Consider the following 6,756-nt stretch of genomic DNA (forward strand, 5'->3'; position numbering starts at 1 on the left):
TGTTCTGAGACATTCTTGACCCTTGCACCAGGGTCAAGGATACCATGCAAATTTCTGTAGCTTATGAATAGTTACATCAGCTGACTAGTGTCCTCCTACTGGGTGTGAGTGGAGGAGGTAAAAATCTTTGGCTGCCATGGATGGGGGAACTCAGACAAATCGGCTATCAGATGATAGCCACCATAAGCGGGGCTTGTACGTTAATGGGGGGGCTGCTTCCCCACACTGATCTGAAGCCAACTGTTTGTCTGCAGCTCATGAAGTGGGCTGAGGTAACGGACATCCAATTTGATGCCATGCAATAACAACTGCTTAGAGGGAATGACTGGACTGGAGGGAAGGGAGGTTGATGTCCCCACCTGGGATATTACTTAAGAAAGGGGTAGGGGCTTACCAGAGGTCACCGTTAATGGCGGCATTCTTAGCAGCAATATCTGCCTGTGAGTTACTGGGACTTCACCTTACCAACATAAACAGGGGCTGATCGTGAATTTAAAGAGTCCCAACAGCAAGCAAAGAGGTTTGCATGGAGCAAAGTCTTACCATCAACGGTACAAAAATTATTCCGAGCATACAGTGGTAAAGATAGCAAAGTTTTAATCGCATAGGCACTATCTGACCAAACATTAATAGATATCTCATGCGCAATTTGGATCACTGTCACCAGGACTGCAACTTCAGCATATTGGGAGGAATGGGCAGTGCATTTATCCATGAGTTTTCGGTCAGGCAGAATGATTGCAAATCCAGTGAGGGGCTTTCCATCCCTGTGTTAGGATGATCCATCAATGTAAATGTCCTGGGCATCACTTAGCGTAAAAATATCACTTCTGGTTGTAACAATCGTGCATTCTTTGGATTCATTTTTAGTGCCGCCTTCAGAAGAAGGTCCAGTAACTCCTTCATTAGTTCAATATGAGTCTGTTTGTCAGGCGTAGCAAGCAAAAGATCGTCGACATACTGCAGCAGACACTCAGGTCTTGAGAAAGGTTTAAGTGCCTGAGGCATCCGTTTGTGGAATATAGTTAGGACGTTGTGAAAGCCTTGAGGCAAACATGTCCATGTGTAAGTTCGATTGTCAAAGGTGAAGGCAAATTAATACTGATCCTCTGCCCAAACAGGAGTACTGCAGAACCCACTTGAGAGCTCAAAGTTGGACAAGTAGCAGCTACCTGGTGGAATCTGGGACAGGAGAGTGGGGGTCTCTCGAACAACAGGGGTGCAAGCTGGGGTTACCGAATTAAGCTTGCGATAATCAATTGTTAGACGCCAACTATCATCTGGTTTCTTAACTGGTCAGGTTGGAGAATTAATGGTAAAAGTACCAGTGCGGATAACACCCTGCTTTAACAATGAATCAATAGTAGACCGAACATGAGGTCTACTCTCAGCCGGAATGGAATACTGCTTAACAGGAGAGTGGGAAGGTCCATTAATCTCATCTTCTGACATTTTACCACAATCATGTTTGGACTTAGCAAAAATCTCTGAAAATTTATGAATTAGTGTATTGACCACAGAGACTTCAGTCCCGAGAAGGGTGAAGCCCTTGGGTTTTTTAATCGCATATACCAAATGGGCATCCGAAATAGGTGTTGGTCGTCCCTCATTAAAGTGCCACCAAAGGAGATATGAGGGGGAATTTCTTCACCCAGAGGGTAGTGGGCGTCTGGAACTCACTGCCTGAAAGGGTGGTAGAGGCAGAAAGCCTCACCACATTTACAAAATACTTGGATGTGCACTTGAAGTGCTGTAACCTGCAGGGCTATGGACCAAGAGCTGGAAGGTGGGAGTAGGCTGGATAGCTCTTGGTCGGCCGGCATGAACACAATGGGCTGAAATGGCCTCCTTCCGTGCTGTAATATTCCATGATTCTATGATTCAACGACAGTTATTAGCGTAGTCAGGACAGCATGATAGTTATGCAGCACGTCGCTTCTGAGGATAACTTTCTGGTCATGGGTGAACATATATACAGTAGGGGGACCTCAATGAGATTCTCATTGATGTGCAAGGCTATGGGCTAGACTTTCCACTTTTGTGCACAGCGCCCAAAAATGGGTGTTATTTCTAGCGTTGGCGGTAAATATGAGTTTTGAGATCATCGGATTATCGCCCATTTTCAAAACCCCAACTTTCCATTTTATAAAATGGGCGTTACTGCGAGTGATCTGAAATGCGCGTTAGCGTTAAGTTTTTTGACCTTCTGCCGTAAAGTGTCGGCGTCCATAGCAATGGCATGGCAATGGTCGCTTACCGCGTTTCAGGAGGTCAGGGGTCATCAATACATGCGCAGAAGAGGAAAGAGAGAGAGGGGGAGCAGAGAGGAACTGAAAGCGTGTGTGGGTGTGTTGTGTACTTGTTTGGCTGGTGTGGGAGGTAGAAGGGAGATTTACCAGCAGTAAAAAGACAGCTGAGCGCAAAGAACATTGTTCCCACCGAGTTTTTGGCGAAAAAAAAAATTTTTAAATGGAAGGGATGGAGGAAGCGACACAGCATGCTGTGGAGACTGAGAATGCTGGTGAAAGCAGTGAGGTGGGAGAGAAACAATTGGGAGGACGCAAATGAGCGAGGAGATTCTCTGATGAGGCAAATATTTCCTTCCTGCAGGAGGTGGAGTTACGCTGGGGTCAATTGACCCAGGGTGGGTGTGGGAAGCCCATCCCAAAGATCTACCAGAAGATATGGGCTGAACACAGCCGAGGTGATCTCATCGGCGACCAACGAGGTGCGTGAGGGTGACCAGTGCCGCAAGCGCTAGAACAATCTTGTCGGATCCGTCAGAATAAGTATTATATTTATTTACATGTATTTATATATTTCTATAATTTGAATTGTAAGTCTAATGATTGATTAAAATCAGATGGGATGTCTTGCACTTATATCGGGAATGTTTTACTCAAAGCATGCGTTTACAGTGTACGTCTTTAGGTAAAGAATGATAATTATCATAATAATCATGATTACATCTGTCGGTTATGTGTTGTATCAGTCTCTGTGACAGTACCTAGCAATGATCTCATGCAATGATCTCATGCCATGTCGTGCTGGTGTTATCCTTTACAGAAGAAGCTTTCGAAGAATAGGGCCAAGCAGAGGCGAACGGATGGCGGGTCACCAGTCATCTTCGAGCTCACCGGCATCGAGGAGCGGGTGCTGGCACTAGTGGGGAGTCACCCCCGGTAGGCCACGCATGCAGCTGCAGAACCTGATGTGATGCCACGTGAGTATAGTATACACCACTGCGTGATGTAGGATCAATAGATGCCACACTCACTCATATCCGACCAATAATATATGATAGATGATTAATAAAAGTGTTACATAAATAATGATGGCCTCATGAGGATCATTGCAATGCAGAATTTGGTGATGATCATGAAATGTGATGTCTGTGATGATTTTGATAACGGTGGTGCTTTTGTCATGCATGTGCTGTGTGTTGCTTTGGAATCACCTTGTGACCCTAGCACCTCCTTCTCCTCTAATAACCTCATTTATGCTTTGTAGCTCAGCTAGCAGCGCGGCCCCATGCAACACCACTGAGCCCAGAAGCTGGGGGTGCGGGGCCGGTCTCGCCGGATGATCGTGCATCTGCTGCTGAGGAGCCCGATTCTCGCCCTTGGAGCTGCAAGGTGCCTTCTCCACGGATGAGAGTGCAGACTTCGAGGAGCCTGCATCACCAAGCTCCATAATGCAGTCGATACCTAGTGCTTTTGCGGCCATTCCCTCCTCCACCGTGGAGGTACCAGGCCCAAGCACCTTGCTGCAGGGCACCCGAGGAGTCTCCAGGATGGCGCCGACCACGCGGAGGTTGGTTCGACGCAGCAGGTCTGCTCCACGAGCGGTAGATCTGAGCGGGGACATGGTACACTTGTCCAGGAGGAGTGCTGACATAGGTCAGCAGTTCCTACAGACAATGGGGGGCATATCCCACCAGCTGGCCAGCATGTCCGCCACCATGAGCGAGTACGTGCCATGGATGGCAGAGGCCCTGGAGGTGATAGCCAGGAATACTGGTGGCAGAGGCCTCCCAGTGGTTCCGGAGCGCGGCACAGCACCCCAAGGTGCCGCACCCTCATTGCCAATGACACATGAGAGCCAGGAGGAAGATTTTGCTTCTGGCTCGAAGCATGTTCCCACCTCGGGATCGTCCTCTCCCCTGTCCATCCAACCAGCGGTTCTGCTTCATCCCCTCAAATGAAGCACTGCCTGAGGAGCTCCTCAGCCAGCCGTCTTGGAGTCAGGAGGGGAATCGGTAGAAGTGGGGAGGAGAAGCGGGGAGGTGGGGGTTGGGGGAGGGGGAAAGGAAAGTGAGGTGCATGGCTGTAGGTGTTGTCTTGGTCACAGTATTTTTATGTTGTTGTTGCTATTTTATTGACAGGTTTGGGGGGAGGGGGGGTGCACCTTGTTTTTTTGCATTTGTGGTCTATGTTTATGAAGTGTTGTTGGAAATGTTAAACATTTAATGAATGATATAAATGTTATAAATTTGTTGTGGAGTGGGGTGGGGATGGGGTGGGATGTTTTTGTACAGTTATAATTATGATTTCATACAAATGTTCTCATTAAACGTTTTTTATTTAACATAACCTTGTTGCGCACTGTCTCAGATAGCTGCACTGTTACACACTGATGATTCCTTAACATGAAAGGGGATAATTCAATGTCACTTGAATCAACTTAAACTTTAACTGTCACAAAGGTAATGCACGTCATTCATGTATGAGCTGCAGACGCAGCAGTGTTGCAGCTTTGTAAATACGACCAACATTACTTCAAGCAAAGCACTCATTTTTGAGCTGCTGACGTAAGAGTCTTGCAGCTGTGTAGCCACCATGGGCCCTTTCCTGTGGTCTAGATGGAGGCGGGGGCATGGTTTCATCGTCAGCCTGATTGGCTGGCCCGAGGTCAGCATCCACATCCTCTTCCTCTCTCTCCTGAGATGGACCATCAGTCCCTTCTGTCAATTCTTGTCCCCTCCTGATAGTCAAGTTGTGCAGCATGCAGCACACCACCACGAATTGAGCTACCTGCTCAGGGTGGTAATGTAACTCGCCTCCTGAATGGTCCAGGCATCTAAAGCGCTGCTTAAGCACTCCAATGGTATTCTTGATGAGATTGCGTGTGGCTCTGTAGCTCTCGTATCGCTTCTCGGCTTCTGTGTGGGTGTTACCCAGGGGGGTCATCAGCTGGGTGGCGAGGCTATATCCTTTGTCACCAAGCACCCAGCATTGACCTTGTGGCTGACTGGTAAACATGTCAGATAAAGCGCTCTCACGCAGGATGTGAACATCATGGATGCTGCCCAGAAATTTTGCATTTACTGCCATTATAATTTGCTGGTGGTCGACAATGAGTTGCACATTCAGAGAGTGGAATCCTTTTCGGTTCCGAGAAACCTCTGCATCCTGAAAAGGTGCCCGCATCGCGATGTGCATACAGTCTATTGCTCCCTGCACCCTGGGGAAGTTTGCAATTCTGGAGAATCCTAGAGCCCTCTCAGTCTGTGCCTCCCTGGTCATAGGGAAACTGATAAGTCCATCCTGCATGTGCACAGGCTTCAGTGACCTGTCTAATGCAGCAATGTGTGTCATGCTGAGATTTAGCGCAAATGTCACAGCTGAGGCCTGAAAGGAACCAGATGCGTAGAAGGCAAGTGCCACAGTGACCTTGACCTCAATGGACAGTGCGATCCTGATGCTGCTGGCAGGCTGCACATCTCCCCTGATGAGCTGGCATATCTCACTGATAACCTCTTTCCGGAAGCGCAGTCTCCTAAGGCACATCTCCTAAGACACTGCGATATCTGTGCGCACTAGGTCCGTGCACAATAGGTCCATGCAGCAGAGCAGGTCTCCAGTCGTCTTGGATAACCCTTGTCACTGGACCAAGATCTAGCTCTGTCAAGCCCGTGTGGTGGCTGGTGTGCAACGGCCACCACATGTTAAAAAAATCCACGCACAGGAATCTTCCACCCTTCAGAATGTAGTTCAGGATCTGGAATATTAAGTCCTTCATTGAAACACCTGCAAACTCATTATTTTTTGGCATGGAAGCAAGTCAACCTCGTTTCGAGGGACTTCCTATGATGATGATGATGATGTTATCGGACAATTTCAAATAAGACAAATTCTCCCTATAAGTGCGTGGGGTGTAAGTTCTTGACCTTCTCAGCAGTCTGCCACCTCTTTGAATGGGCACATAATGCTCTTCAATATACCTTCTGCCATCTCTAGTCTGCAGCATGTGCGTAGTCATCAAGACAGGCTGAGAAATTACAGGTCCCATTACAATCACAATCAGTATTGTACCTATTGTTCACAAACAATAAATTTACCCACTAAAACAGCTAAAATAAATTCAAATCGTTCATAGTATGATAAGTTGTTTGTTCAGATGTTCAAATCACCTTAAAAGACCTCCAGAGTACATCAAAACTCCCCAGAAGTTGAAGCAGCCTTTTTCTGACCCGACTTCCGATTTACAAAATGGCGTCCATACTGCTGGGTTTAGTTCAGGTGGGAGCAACTTTTTCTCAACAGGTTTTTCGGCGAGCGATATTTTCAGTGATATGTGGGCGAGGTGCCGAAAGTAACGCTTGGCGATATTATGGGTGTTAGTTTTGCGCATTCTGATCTTTACGCCAAAAAAAAGTGGGCTGGCGGTATTATTATTTCTCGGAGTTAAGTATATGTCAAAAGTAATGCTGGGCGATAAGTGAGCAATACATGGGCATTAGTTTCCATTTTGTTT

Source organism: Pristiophorus japonicus, chromosome 2 (assembly GCF_044704955.1).
Source record: "Pristiophorus japonicus isolate sPriJap1 chromosome 2, sPriJap1.hap1, whole genome shotgun sequence".
NCBI lineage: Eukaryota > Metazoa > Chordata > Chondrichthyes > Pristiophoridae > Pristiophorus > Pristiophorus japonicus.